Below are 16,219 nucleotides of genomic sequence, written 5' to 3'. Positions count from 1 at the left end.
CCTAAAGCCCATGCTCCACAACAAGAGAAGCTACCGCAATGAAAAGCCTACCCACTGCAAAGCAGGGTATCCCCCACTCACCGTAACTAGAGAAAGCCCGTGCTCAGCAACAAAGACCCAACACAGCCAAAAAAAATCCAATTCCTCCTACATTTAAAAACAAACAAATGAAAAACAAAACCACAATGAGATATCATCTTATATCTGTTTGGATAGCTGTTATCAAAAAAAATAAAAGACAGAAATGTTGGGGAGGATGTGGAGAAACTGGAACCTTGTACACTGTTGGTGAGAATGCAAAATGGTGCAGCCACTATGGAGAACAGTATGGAGATGCTTAAAAAATTAAAAATTACAACTAGAGCTACCATATAATCCAGTAATCCCACTTCTGTATATTTATCCAAAAGAATTGAAACCAGGATCTTGAAGAGATATTAGCACTCCCATATTCATTGTAGCACACAATATCCAAGATATGAAAACAACCTAAATGTCTGTAGGCAGATGAATGGATAAAGAAAATGTGGCATAAACATACAATGGAATATTATTCAGACTTAAAAAAACAAAAAATTCTGCAATATGCAACAACATGGATGAACCTTGAGGACAGCATGCTAAGTAAAATAAGCCAGTCACAGAAGGACAAATACTGAATGATTCCACTTGCATTAGCTATCTAAAATAGTCAAACTCATAGAATCAGAGAGTAGAATGGTGGTTACCAGGGAGTGGGGGTAGGATGGAAATGAAGAGTTCTATACACTTAAAAATTTAAGAGGGTAGATCTCATGTTAAGTGTTCTTACCACAGAAAAATAAAACAAGCAATTTGCTAATCTCTATATTTTTACTGCAGAGTTAACTAACTTACATTTATTGTTATTTGATATATTTGGAATAATTTCTATCATTTTAATTGATATTGATATTTTCAGTTTGCTATTTTTTCCTTTGCTTCTTTCTTTCTTCTCTTATACCTTCTGTGGAATATGACAAAATTGAAGATACTTTTCTTTTTTTCCCTCCTTCTGGATTTGGAGCTGTACATTATATCATTGCATTTCTGTTCTTTCAGTGACTACTGTTTTTTTGGTTTTTGTTTTGGCTACAAAAAACTATGTCACACATAGTATATTCAGATGTTACCATTAATATTTCTAAATCTTTGGTGGTCAGCTGTAAGCAAGAGAGAACACAGAGGTTCTGTAGTGCTTGGGACCTCTCTGCAACTTTGCTTCTCCAAATGTGGTACAGGACCAGTAGAATGGTTATCACTTGACTGCCTCAGGTTAGAAATGCAGGCTGGCCCAACCCCAAGCCTACTGAATGAAAAGATACTTTCAACAAGATCTTTGGGTAATTTTGCATACACATTAAATTTTGAGAAGCACAGTTCTAGACATCATCATACCATTGTGATGTTTTCTTTTTATCTCCTGCTAGAATGTGACCAATATACATAGAACATCATCTTTTATAATTTTATCCCTTAGACCTACACAGCAATTGGTACAGAGTGGATGTTCAATAAATGCTTACAGGATGAATAAAATGGGGATAATGACACTCCTACTAAGATGTTGTTTGCTTTTGGTGAGGGCTGCACCTAAGGCTGGCTGCTGCTTTCTTACCAATGTTTGTTTTAACTATCACCCTCTAGCAAATAATTGGACCCACTCTACCTTGGGCCCACCAACACTATCTGTCATTTCATAACCACATAGGAAAAGTTCTTTCACCTCTTGATGAAGCTGTTAACTTGGGGATTTAAGAAAGATTTTTTAAAAGTCAGAGATTAGAGAGCAGTTTATTTAGTGGCATATGTTAGGTTAGAATATTAGAAACACCCCAGAAAAAGTCCTTAAAAATAGGCCCAAGGAGAATGGAATTCGATTTGGCCACAGCCATTGCTCCTTGCCTAGAGGAGAAGAGCAGGATGAAAGGAGTCCTGAAATTTATCAGGAATAGAGTAAGAAAGGGGAGAAGCAAGGGAAGAATAAGGATGGCAAAGGGGGAAGACAAGAGTAGAAAGAAAAATATATATGGGAAGAAAAGAAATTTTCCATCAGCATCAGCCTCAAGGACAGAGAAGAGAAGGAAATTTTTAGCATCCCATCTAGTGCTTAATGCTTGATAAGTGACCACTGAATTAAATGCAAATGCTTTAGCCTGACATTCAGAATTCTCCACTTAACATCCAAATCTCTCCCTTCAGCCACATTTTCCATTATCCCTGTGTGTGTGCCCCACTTCAGCCAAACTACGTCGTTTATATTTGTCCTTGTTGATCTGGGTCATTGCTCAAAATGCCCTCTTGATCTGGACTGTCCCCTTGTTATATTTCCTTCTATAAAAATTCTACTAATCCTTCAAGGCTCTTCCAAAATGCCCCTCTTCCTTGAAGGCTTTCTTTTATTCTCTCCAATGGATGCCCTAGTCTCCCTCCTTGCAGAGAATCCTTTTCTGTGACTTTTATCTTCAAGTCCAGTTGTTTGTGTACCTGTTTTCTCTTATTCAACTGCAAATGTCATTGACCATTTTTTCTCTCAATCTCCTAGAGCACAGCCCAGTGCAGATCAATGCAGAAGGCATCTATTGGGCATGGAAAGTGAAATGATTTCAGTTTATTTGCAGTGAACTGATTTGGACCTTACCTAGAGATAGAGTGACTTCCTTCTCAAAAAATTACCCCTCACTCTATTTTAAAACTATATATATGTTTAAAATTATATACATTTTTTTTCTTTTTTTGGCCAGGCAGATGTGTCTTTTTTTCTGACTGAACGACAGCTTGGTCCCATGGAGAATTCCTCTCCCATCTCCTACTGCTGATGGCTCATCTTCAAACATGCATTTAACTTGGATTACTAACATAGCAAGCTATTCTCACCCATAGTTTTGACCACTCATGAGTGGCCTAGGAGGTTAACGATGTGTCATAATTTATGATCTTCCAGGGACTTGGATTTATAAGAGCTGCCTCGTGTGAAAGTGTAAACCATTTGAAGATGGGCATACCCAGCTGACCACCCACCACATTTCAACACAGCTTTGTTGTTTGCTAGTCACTTTAGAATTCCGTTGACTCAGGAGGGGAAAGCCTAGAGTCTCAAAGAGGTAACTGGACTCAGATATGTTTGTTCGGCCTACTCAGTGTTGATTTGTATCAAATTTAGAAAAACACATTGGTTACCAAGATTTTTTAAAATTCTGATATATTTTTATTAAAGTCCAGAGTTTATATTAAGGTTCATTCTTTACATTGTGCAGTTCTATGGGTTTTGACAAATGGCTAATGTCATGTATCCTCCACTATATCATACAGAGTAGTTTCATAACCCTGTAGATCCCCCATGGTCCTCCTTTTCATTCCTCCTTCCCTTCTTCCAACCCCTGGCAACCACTGATATTTTTAGTGTCTCTATAGCTTTGTCTTTTCCAAAATGTTATATGGTTGAGATCATACAGTGTGTACAGAGTTTTCAGACCAGCTTCTTTCACTTAGCAATATGCATTTCAGGTTCCTTCATGTCTTTTCTTAGCTTAATAGCTCACTTCTCTTTAGTGCTGAATAATATTCCACTGTTTGGACGGATCACAATTTGTTTATCCATTCACCTGCTGTAGGATACCTTGGTTATTCCAGGTTTTAGAAATTATGAGTAAAGCTGCTATAAACATTTCTTTTTGTTTTGTTTTGAATTTTATTTATTTTTTTATACATAAGGTTCTTATTAGTTATCCATTTTACATACATTAGTGTATACATGTCAATCCCAATCTCCCAATTCATCACACCACATCCCCAACCCCCCACCACTTTCCCCACTTGGTGTCCATACGTTTGTTCTCTACATCTGTGTCTCAATTTTTGCCCTGCAAACCGGTTCATCTGTACCATTTTTCTAGGTTCCACATATATGCGTTAATATACGATATTTGTTTTTCTCGTTCTGACTTACTTCACTCTGTACGACAGTCTCTAGATCCATCCACGTCTCTACAAATGACTCAATTTCATTCTGTATTATGGCTGAGTAATATTCCATTGTATATATGTACCACATCTTCTTTATCCATTCGTCTGTTGATGGGCATTTAGGTTGCTTCCATGTCCTGGCTATTGTAAATAGTGCTGCAATGAACACTGGGGTGCATGTGTCTTTTTTGAATGATGGTTTTGTAAGGAACCTCCATATTGTTCTCCATAGAGTCTCTAACCATTTACATTCCACCAACAGTGCAAGAGGGTTCCCTTTTCTCCACTCCCTCTCCAGCATCTGTTGTTTGTAGATTTTCTGATGATGCCCATTCTAACTGGTGTGAGGTGATACCTCATTTTAGTTTTGATTTGCATTTCTCTAATAATTAGTGATGTTGAGCAGCTTTTCATGTGCCTCTTGGCCATCTGTATGTCTTCTTTGGAGAAATGTCTATTTAGGTCTTCTGCCCATTTTTGGATTGGGTTGTTTGTTTTTTAATATTGAGTTGCATGAGCTGTTTATATATTCTGGAGATTAATCCTTTGTCCATTGATTTGTTTGCAAATATTTTCTCCCATTCCGAGGGTTGTCTTTTCGTCTTGTTTATAGTTTCCTTTGCTGTGCAAAAGCTTTTAAGTTTCATATGGTCCAATTTGTTTATTTTTGTTTTTATTTCCATTACTCCAGGAGGTGGATCAGAAAAGGTCTTGCTGTGATTTATGTCAAAGAGTGTTCTTCCTATGTTTTCCTCGAAGAGTTTTTTTTTTTTTTTTTTTGCAGTACGTGGGCCTCTCACTGTTGTGGTCTCTCCCATTGTGGAGCACAGGTTCCGGACGCGCAGGCTCAGTGGCCATGGCTCACGGGCCCAGCCGCTCTGTGGCATGTGGGATCTTCCCGGATTGGGGCACGAACCTGTGTCCCCTGCATTGGCAGGCAGACTCTCAACCACTGCGCCACCGGGGAAGCCCTCCTCTAAGAGTTTTATAGTGTCCAGCCTTACATTTAGGTCTTGAATCCATTTTGAGTTTATTTTTGTGTATGGTGTTAGGGAGTGTTCTAATTTCATTCTTTGACATGTAGCTGTCCAGTCTTCCCAGCACTACTATTGAAGAGACTGTCTTTTCTCCATTGTATATCCTTGTCTCCTTTGGCATAGATTAGTAGACAATAAGTGTGTGGGTTTATCTCTGGGCTTTCTATCCTGTTCCATTGATCTATATTTCTGTTTTTGTGACAATACCATATAGTCTTGAATACTATAGCTTTGTAGTATAGTCTGAAGTCAGGGAGTCTGATTTCTCCAGCTCCGTTTTTTTCCCTCAAGACTGCTTTGGTTATTCGGGGTCTTCTGTGTCTCCATACAAATTTTAAGATATTTTGTTCTAGTTCTGTAAAAAATGCCATTAGTAATTTGATAGGGATTGCACTGAACCTGTAGATTGCTTTGGGTAGTATAGAAATTTTCTCAATATTGATTCTTCCAATCCAAGAACACGGTATATCTCTCCATCTGTTTGTATCATCTTTAATTTCTTTCATCAGTGTCTTATAGTTTTCTGCATACAGGTCTTTTGTCTCCCTAGGTAGGTTTATTCCTAGGTATTTTATTGTTTTTGTTGCAATGGTAAATGGGAGTGTTTTCTTAATTTCTCTTTCAGATTTTTCATCATTAGTGTATAGGAATGTAAGAGATTTCTGTGCATTAATTTTGTACCCTGTAAGTTTACCAAATTCATTGATTAGCTCTAGTAGTTTTCTGGTGGCATCTTTAGGATTCTCTATGTATAGAATCATGTCATCTGCAAACAGTGACAGTTTTACTTCTTCTTTCCGATTTGTATTCATTTTATCTCTTTTTCTTCTCTGATTGCTGTGGCTAAAACTTCCAAAACTATGTTGAATAATAGTGGTGAGAGTGGACAGCCTTGTCTTGTTCCTGATCTTAGAGGAAATGCTTTCAGTTTTTCACCATTGAGAATGCTGTTTGCTGTGGGTTTGTCATATGTGGCCTATTTATGTTGAGGTAGGTTCCCAGTATGCCCACTTTCTGGAGAGTTTTTATTATAAATTGGTGTTGAATTTTGTCAAAAGCTTTTTCTGCATCTATTGAGATGATCATATGGTTTTTCTTCTTCAATTTGTTAAAATGGTGTATCACATTGATTGATTTGGGTATATTGAAGAATCCTTGCATCCCTGAGATAAATCTCACATGATCATGGTGTATGATCCTTTTAATGTGTTGTTGGATTCTGTTTGCTAGTATTTTGTTGAGGATTTTTGCATCTATATTCATCAGTGGTATTGGTCTGTAATTTTCTTTTATTGTAGTATCTTTGTCTGGTTTTGGTATCAGGGTGATGGTGGCCTCATAGAATGAGTGTGGGAGTGTTCCTTCCTCTGCAATGTTTTGGAAGAATTTGAGAAGCATGGGTGTTAGCTCTTCTCTAAATGTTTGATAGAATTGCCTGTGAAGCCATCTGGTCCTGGGCTTTTGTTTGTTGGAAGATTTTTAATCACAGTTGCAATTTCATTACTTGTGATTGGTCTGTTCATATTTTTTGCTTCTTCCTGGTCCAGTCTTGGAAGGTTATGCCTTTCTAAAAATCTGTCCATTTCTTCCAGGTTGTCCATTTTATTGGTATAGAGTTGCTTGTAGTAGTCTCTTATGATGCTTTGTATTTCTGCAGTGCCCATTATCACTTCTCCTTTTCACTTCTAATTTTATTGATTTGAGTCCTCTCCCTCTTTTTCTTGATAAGTCTGGCTAAGGGTTTATCAATTTTGTTTATCTTCTCAAAGAACCAGCTTTTAGTTTTAGTGATCCTTGCTACTGTTTTCTTTTTTTCTATTTCATTTATTTCTGCTCAGATTTTTATGACTTCCTTCCTTGTACTAACTTTGGGTTTTGTTTGTTCTTCTTTCTCTAGTTCCTTTGGGTGTAAGGTTAGATTGTTTATGTGCGATGGTTGTTGTTTCTTGATGTAGGATTGTATTGCTATAAACTTCCCTCTTAGAACTGCTTTTGCTGCATCCCATAGGTTTTGGATCATCATGTTTTCACTGTCATTTGTTTCTAGGTATTTTTTGATTTCCTCTTTGATTTCTTCAATGATCTCTTGGTTATCAGGTAACATATTGTTTAACCTCCATGTGTTTGTGTTTTTTATGTTTTCTTCCCTGTAATTGATTTCTAATCTCATAGCATTGTGGTCAGAAAAGATGCTTGATATGATTTCAATTTTCTTCAATTTAGTGAGGCTTGATTTGTGACCCAAGATGTGATCTATCCTGGAGAGTGTTCCATGCACACTTGAGAAGAAAGTGTAATCTGCTGTTTTTGGATGGAACATCCTATAAATATCAATTAAATCTATCAGGTCTATTGTGTCATTTAAAGCTTGTTTTCCTCATGAATTTTCTGTTTGGATGGTCTGTCCATTGGCATAAGTGAGATGTTAAAGTCCCCCACTATTATTGTGTTCTTGTCGATTTCCTCTTTTATAACTGTTAGCAGTTGTATATTTAAGGTACTTATTGATATGTATGTTCCTATTACCATTTTCTTAATTGTTTTCGGTTTGTTTTTGAAGGTATTTTTCTTCTCTTGTGTTTCCCACTTAGAGAAGTTCCTTTAGCATTTGTTGTAGAGCTGGTTTGGTGGTGTTGAATTCGCTTAGCTTTTGTTTGTGTGTAAAGCTTTTGATTTCTCCATCGAATCTGAATGAGATCCTTGCGTGGTAGAGTAATCTTGACTGTAGGTTCTTCCCTTTCATCACTTTAAATATGTCATGCCACTCTCTTCTGGTTTGTAGAGTTCCTGCTGAGAAATCAGCTGTTACCCTTATGGGAATTCCCTTGTACATTATTTGTCATTTTTCCCTTGTTTCTTTCAATAATTTTTCTTTGTCTTTAATTTTTGCCAATTGGATTACTATGTGTCTTGGCATGTTTCTCCGTGGGTTTATCCTGTATGGGACTCTCTGTGTTTCCTGGACTTGGTTGGCCATTTCCTTTCCCACGTTAGGGATGTTTTCGACTATAATCTCTTCAAATATTTTCTCGGGTCCTTTCTCTCTTTCTTCTCCTTCTTGGATCCCTATAATGTGAATGTTGGTGTGTTTAACATTGTCCGAGAGGTCTCTTAGGCTGTCCTCATTTCTTTTCATTCTTTTTTCTTTATTTTGTTCTGCAGCATTGAATTCCACTATTCTGTCTTCCAGGTCACTTATCCGTTCTTCTATCTCAGTTATTCTGCTATTGATTCCTTCTAGTGTATTTTTCATTTCAGTTATTATATTGGTTATCCCTGTTTGTTTGCTCTTTAATTCTTCTAGGTCTTTGTTAAACATTTCTTGCATCTTCTCGATCTTTGCCTCTGTTGTTTTTCCGAGGTCCTGGATCATCTTCACTATCATTATTCTGAATTCTTTTTCTGGAAGGTTGCCTATCTCCACTTCATTTAGTTATTTTTCTGGGGTTTTTTCTTGTTCCTTCATCTGGTACATAGCCCTCTGCCTTTTCATCTTGTCTATCTTTCTGTGAATGTGGTTTTTGTTCCACAGACTATAGGATTCTAGTTCTTCTTGCTTCTGCTGTCTACCCTCTGGTGGATGAGGCTATTTAAGAGGCTTGTGCAAGTTTCCTGATGGGAGGGAATGGTGGTGGGTAGAGCTGACTGTTGCTCTGGTGGGCAGAGCTCAGTAAAACTTTAATCTGCTTGTCTGATGATAGGTGGGGTTAGGTTCCCTCCCTGTTGGTTGTTTGGACTGAGGCGACCCAACACTGGAGCCTGCCCGGGCTCTTTGGTGGGGTTAATGGTGGACTCTGGGAGGGCTCACGCCAAGGAGTACTTCCTAGAACTTCTGCTGCCAGTGCCCTTGTCCTTATAGTGAGACACAGCCACCCCTCGCCTCTGCAGGAGACCCACCAACACTAGCAGGTAGGTCTGCTTCACTGTCCTATGGGGTCAATGCTCCTTCCCCTGGGTCCCAATGCACACACTACTTTGTGTGCGCCCTCTGAGAGTGGAGTCTCTATTTCCTCCAGTCCTGTCGAAATCCTGCAATCAAATCCCGCTAGCCTTCAATGTCTGATTGTCTAGGAATTCCTCCTCCTGTTGCCAGACCCCCAGGTTGGGAAGCCTGACATGGGGCTCAGAACCTTCACTTCAGTGGGTGGACTTGTGTGGTATAAGTGTTCTCCAGTCTGTGAGTCACCCACGCAGCAGTTATGGGATTTGATTTTACTGTGATTGTGCCCCTCCTACCGTCTCATTGTGGCTTCTCCTTTGTCTTTGGATGTGGGGTATCTTTTTTGGTGAGTTCCATTGTCTTCCTGTCGATGATTGTTCAGCAGTTAGTTGTGATTCCGGTGCTCTCACAAGAGGGAGTGAGAGCACATCCTTCTACTCCGCCATCTTGAACCAATCTCCTCTGCTATAAACATTTGTGTGCAGGATTTTGCGTGGACACAAGTTTTCAACTAATTTGTGTAAATAACAAGGAGCACGACTAATGGATTGTATGGTAAGACTGTGTTTAGCTTTGTAAGAAACTGCTAACCTGTCTTCTAAGGCAGTAATGAATGAGATTTTCTGTGGCTCTGCATCCTCACCAGCATTTGGAGCTGTTAGCGCTTTGTATTTTAGCCATTCTAATAGATGTGTAGTGGTGTCTCATTGTTTTAATTTGCAGTTCCCTAATGACACATGATGTAGAGCATCTTTTCACATGTTATTTGCCATCTGCATTTCTTCTTTGGTGAAGTGTTTGTTCAGTTCCTTTGTCTATTTTAATTGTGTCGTTTGCTTTATTGTTGAGTTTTAAGTGCTCTTTGTGTATTTTGGATACAATCCCACAAAATATGTGTTTCGTAAAGATTTTCTCCAAGTCTGTGGTTTGTCTTTTCATTCTCCTAACAATGTCTTTCACAGAGCAGAAGTTTTAAATTTTAATGAAGCTCAACTTATTAGCTTTTTCTTTCAGGGATTGTATTTTTTTGGTGTCTTATCAAAAAAGTCATCACCAAATCCAAGCTCACCTGGATTTTCTCCTATGGTACCTTCTAGAAGTATTATATTTTAAACTTAGGACTATGATGATCCATTCTGAGTTAATTTTGTGAAAGGTTTCAGGTCCGGATCTATGTTAATTTTTTTTGTCCATGAATGTGCTGTTGTTCTAGCATCATTTATTGAAAAGACACCCTTTCTCCATCGAATTGCCTTTGGTCCTTTGTCAGAGATCAGTTGGCTATATTTTTGTGGGTCTATTTCTGTGCTCTCTAATTTGTCTCATTGAACTATTTGTCTATTCTTTTACCTATACCATTCTGCCTTGACTACTGTAGCTTTGTCGTAAGTCTTGAAGTTGGGTTGTGTCAGTCCTCTGACTTTATTCTTCTTTAGTATTGCGTTGGCTATTCTTGGTCTTTTGCCTTTCCATATAAACTTGAGAATCAGCTTATTGATGCCCACAAAATAACTTACTGGAATTTTGACTGGGATTGTGTTGAATCTACAGGTCAAGTTGGGAAGAACATACATCTCAACAATGTCAAGTCTTTGTAGCCATAAACATGAAACACCTCTCTGTTTTATTTACAACTTTGATTTCTTTCATCAGAGTTTTGCAGTTTTCCTCATATAGATCTTATACATATTTTATTAAATTTGTACCTAGGTATTTAAATTTTTTGTGCTAATGGAAATGGTGGTGTTTTTTCTAATTTCAAATTCCCATTGTTCATTTCTAGTATATAAGAAAGCAACTCACTTTTGTATGTTAATTTTGTATCCTGCAAACTTGCTATAATTGCTTGATAGTTCCAATTCTTTGGGATTTTCTACACAGAAAATCATGTCATCTGTGAACAGATGGTTTTATTTCTTCTTTCCTAAATCTATATATCTTGTATTCCCTTACCCTGTTTTATTGCATTAACTAGTATTTCTAGTCTAAAATTAGGATATTTAATATAAATATCTATATTTCTGGCTTCTCTTGAAAAAAATAGAGAACTAGGCAAGCAGCCTATCTTGGAAAAAGTTGGCTGGAGTTGAGATGGAGTATCTGCTTCTAGTTTACTGCAGTCCCCACCATTCATGGTCACAACACTTTGCTCCTTTGTGAAAAATGGCAATCAAGAGAGGATTAAAATTTCTGTTTAAATTGAAAACATGGTCAAGGTATACCAAGATCTTCACAAAAATCAGAGAACAGTCTCCATGGGCATGTCATTTGTAGGAAAGCCAGACCCTCCATAAACAGCTCCCTGTTCAAGTATTTGGGAATTTTTAAGATCTCCAAATACCTCCTTGTGAATGTCAATGGTCTACTAAACAGGCAGCCCCCATCTCATACCACCTCACTCTCACAGCTGCCTCAGCCTATCCCTTAGATCTCAAGGTTCTGCTCTTGATCTACCCCTTTCCCTACACCATTGCCATTTCATGTCAGTCTACCTGCTTCTGCCATTATTCTTTCAGGGAACACCTCACTATATCAGGAATCCAGCAGGGTGGACACATGCTGTTAGTGCTCTAAACCCACGATTGCCCTAGAATTTTTTGTGCACTTAGGTCCAGATGTATTACGGGTTAACAGGCTGCACTGAGCTGACTTAGGAACTTTATCACCACGATCACACCATTTCTATGAGAACATGTATTGGAATTCCAAACAAGTAACTTAAGATGGAATACAACTTGTCACTAAGTTGAGCCCACCTGCAGCCCACTAAGGGCAGGAAGACCACTTTGACAAAGAGACATCAGCCACTTCGCTGCTTTGTGCCAGGCTGGCCAAAGCTGGCGTTTGTGCGTAGAGCTACAGTCTGTCACTGTGTGTATGTGGGTGCACCCACACACATGTGTGTTGCACATGCATGCAAGCATGCATGCACATGGGGGAGGAGCAGGGAAGGAGGGGAGGAAGCGTCATCACAGTTTGCCCAGCATTCAGATTCTAATATTTGACTTTTCAGAACTTTGGCCCTTATTATCTTTAGGTGTCACACTTCCTTTCTCTTTTGTTGCTGGTTGTCATTGGCTGCAGACAGGCAACCAGTTTCAAGAATGTCCTTTTGAATTTCAGAAGACAGTTATCTAATTCATTGGGCAACAAAGCCAGGTATGGGAATGGTCAGGTTTCTTCTTGAAGCTATGAGCCAGTGATTCTCAACCTGGATGCACGTTAGAATCACTAAGGAGCTTTAAAAACCTGCCAGTGCCTGGCCCTACCTCAGAACAATTGAATCAGATGCTCCAGGGTGATGCCCAGGAAATCAGTGTGTATGTGTATGTATGTGCGTGCACGCATGCACACAGACACACACACGTGGTTCTAATGTGCAAATTCGGTTAAGAAGTGCTGCTCTAAGGGTATGATGCTCAAGCTTGTACCCTTTCAGATGCTATGCTAAGATCTAATCATCTTGCCCCCTAACCTGTTCCACTGTGTGAGAACTCAGAGAGAAGACAGCCATTTATGAACCAGTAGGAAGTCCTGTACTAGATACAGAATCTGCCAAAGTTTTGACCTTGGACTTCCCAGAATCCAGAACTGTGAGAAATAAATGACTGTTGTTTGGAAAAAAATGATCTAATCATCTTATCTGAGCAAGGATCCTACGCCCACCCGTGCAGAGGAGGCTGCTTATAGACATTTTTCTTTAGTGACATGACAGGCACCTGATACTTTAGAAGGGAACTGGATTTCCTTTCTAATAAACAATGTTCTCTCTTTCAAGAGAAGAGGAAAAGGTGAAATTGACATCTACCAAGACAATTGAAGCAAATAACTCCAGGCACAGATGACAAAAAGTTCTTCCACATATCCATTAAATAAAGGTAACTGTTGCTTTTACAAGAAATGTAATTTGTACTAAATCTTCCCCTCTTTGGAACTATCTATAAATTTCTAAATTAACTTGTAGCTGCTGACACATTTCTTACCGTTGAGAGAACATCTTCTTCCCTCCCCCAGGTGTGCTTTTCTTTTATTTCTTTTGCTACAGTTGGAAGGGCGGAAGAAGAGGAAGGTTTTTATGTGTTTCTTTTAAAGGTAACACCTAAAATCTTATCAAAACAGGACCCAGTTAAAAATACTTTCTCTCTGGCTCCTTCGGCAGTTGAGTAAGGGGTAAGCAGGGGAGGGATTCACACATTAGTTCCCTTGGAAGAGAACTGGTGAGTATCTGGCATCCTTGTGTGATAAGTCAAGCCATCAGAAGAGTGTAATTTGTGGAATAAACAACCAGGAATGGCACCCAAGTTTGTAAGTAATCAAAACTGGAGGCCATATTGGTTACTGTCTCAAGGTAAATTAGTGAGGAAAACTGATCTACTTTGGAAACTAAGCTGGTTTTCTCCTGTGGCTGGGAAATGTGCTCCACTCCTCAAAGGCAGGGAAGTCTGGTTGACTGTGTGGTTCATCCTACCTGAATCCATAGGTGGGGGGCACAGAGTAAAGAGGAGATAAGGAAGGCAAAAATCTGACGCAGTGGGGAGAAGTGAAGAAAGGTGAAGTGGGTGAGAACGGGAGGTGTGAGAAGGGTGTACCTTTAAATGTCCATACTCATCAGATCCCACTTGTAATTCATTGACCCTCATTGACACTGAATCATCTCTGAGCTACGAGAAACCTGCATGGGCTGCAGAAGTTTGGCTCTTGAGTTTAGAATGGAACAGTGACCTGTCATCACTCACTGGTCACTGAAGGGTAGAGAGAAGAGAGAGTGGCTGTACTGAATTGTTGGCTGGAATCACCATCACTTCAGAGAAAACTATTCAAGATGCATGCACTATTGAGGCTGTCATCACAGCTGAAGACAAATGGCTTTCCTTGCTGTTATTACCACAGCTTCTGTCAGACGTGTTTATCGAGTGTCTGGCTATACTGCCAGGTCAGTTAGAGGGGAGGAACTCATTTGGCACAAAGAGACAATCTGTGCAGAGGGGGGCCATAGTGCATTTACAGGGGCAGGAAGATCACAAAGCTATTCTAAACACACTTTTCACAACTCTCCTCAAAGAGCTGAATCTCAGTAGATACTAACTTGCTTTTAACATGCCTTGATCTGTGGATGAGAGAAGCCAGGAGCAGGAAGGTCGGGAACCATGATCCCTAACATACAGTCTAGGGCATCAAGCTTGTTTCTTTTTTTTTTTTGCGGTACGCGGGCCTCTCAGTGCTGTGGCGTCTCCCGTTGCGGAGCACAGGCTCCGGAAGCGCAGGCTCAGCGGCCATGGATCACGGGCCCAGCCGCTCCGCGGCATGTGGGATCCTCCCGGACCGGGGCACGAACCCGTGTCCCCTGCATCGGCAGGTGGACTCTCAACCACTGTGCCACCAGGGAAGCCCCAAGCTTGTTTCTTATATATGGGAATTTTGACTTTTCTTTCTTCCAAAACTTGACTTCAAGATTATGAAAATAAAAATAATATTTATTTACCTGCATACATCTGATAGTACGTACCAGGTGCATACAACAACTTTGCTGGCTATTCTCCTTTGCCCCTCGCCCATCCATTCTCCACCCTTGTCTCTTGGGCTTCTTGTTGGGTTTGGCCAAGGTGGGGGGACAGTAACAGAGATCAGAAGGTGAGAGGAGAGGAAAATGGGGACATTTGTTTCCCCTGCTTCCTTGTCCACAGCCTCCAGGCCAGCACTCTTTTGGGGGGACTCATAAAATGCCTCATTCATTGCTGTGGTATCCCTCACAACATTGCCTCCCATGAAAGAACTCATATGCCAAGGGAATAGTGGCAATGGAAATGGGTCTAGAGAAACTAAGTAACTGCCCAAGGACTGTCAACTAGAAAATGGAGTCAAGAATAAAACCAAGTCTGTCTGATTCTTCACTGAAATGGCTACATCTCATTACTGCTATGTTGGATATGTCTTCCAATTTCATGGCAACATCAGTTTTCCCTGACCCTGACCTGAATAATATTGTACAACGAATGGCACTAACAGACACATACAGAACATTCCATCCAACAGAACACACATCCTTCTTAAGTGCACATGGGAAATTCTGCAGAATAGATTATATGTCGGGCCACCAAGCAAGTCTTAACAAATTTAAGAAGACTGAAATCATATCTAGTATCTTTTCCAATCACAATGGTATGAAACCAGTAATCAATAACAGGAAGAAAACTGAAAAATTCACAAATACATGGAAATTAAACAGCACACTCCTGAACAACAAATGGATCAATAAAGAAATCTAAAGGGAAATCAGAAAGTATCTTGAGACAAACAAAAATGAAAACACAGGGCGGGCACCACGGGGCAGCTGTGGGGGCACAGGGCCTGTCGCTGGGCTGAGCCCCGGCGCCTGTGGCAGTGGTGATGGGGGCAGCAGAAGCAGCTGCCGCCTCTGTCCTTGGGTCTGCTCCGCTCTGATCCCTGGCGTGTTGATTATTCCCCACCTGCTGCCTAATGGAGTCCACGCTCTCGCGTCACGGGAAATGCCTATACTGCCCTCCTCACTCACTTCCAGTGGCAGCTGCACCGCGTGGCTTGTGGGATCTTAGTTCCCTGACCAGGGATCAAACCAGCACCCCTGGCAGTGAAAGCATGGAGTCCTAACCAGTGGACCACCAGAAATTCCCATGAATGACACACAATGCTAACACAGAGGAAAGTAAAATGGAAAGGTAGTGAGAAACTTGGTCCAAATGAAATTGCTTGAGCCCCTGTATGCAGCTATGACAGCTTTATACTAGGACTATTCAGTTACATGACCTAATAAATCTTCACCCCCCTTTTTTTCATATAAGCTAGTTTGAATCGTGAATGATTCCTGATAGGTATCAGTACCTAGCAGTGAAGTGTTACAAATGACAGACTTTAAAAGGTACCATCCAAGGTAGGATTGAAGGTCAGCGAGGATTTGTCTGTCCCTGGCTAAGTTAGCTGTTTTTGTTATGCTTTAACAAAGCAGCTGGTTAAATTGTCGCCCATTCTCTCTTGGGATTCAGAGCACATGCCGTTTGAGACTGAATCATTATTTAGCAGAACTTTTCAGGCTGTAGAATGTGTCTGCTGCTTCTTAAAGCTCTCAGTGAGTTTTTATGAGAAAGAGATACGCTTCTCTCAAAGTTCGTCTTCTACAAGTAGAAAAAGAAGAAAAATATGTCTGATAAAAGGTCTTTTCTGCCTTTCATAGCTGACAGCCAGGTAAAACTATACCTTGCAGGATTGGAAGAGGTGAGTTCTC

The sequence above is a fragment of the Neophocaena asiaeorientalis genome, unplaced genomic scaffold (assembly GCF_003031525.2).
Source record: "Neophocaena asiaeorientalis asiaeorientalis breed wild unplaced genomic scaffold, Neophocaena_asiaeorientalis_V1.1 scaffold348, whole genome shotgun sequence".
NCBI classification, from domain to species: Eukaryota; Metazoa; Chordata; class Mammalia; order Artiodactyla; family Phocoenidae; genus Neophocaena; species Neophocaena asiaeorientalis.
The sequence above is the reverse complement of the archived record's forward strand: the minus strand, read 5'-3'. Positions refer to the sequence as shown.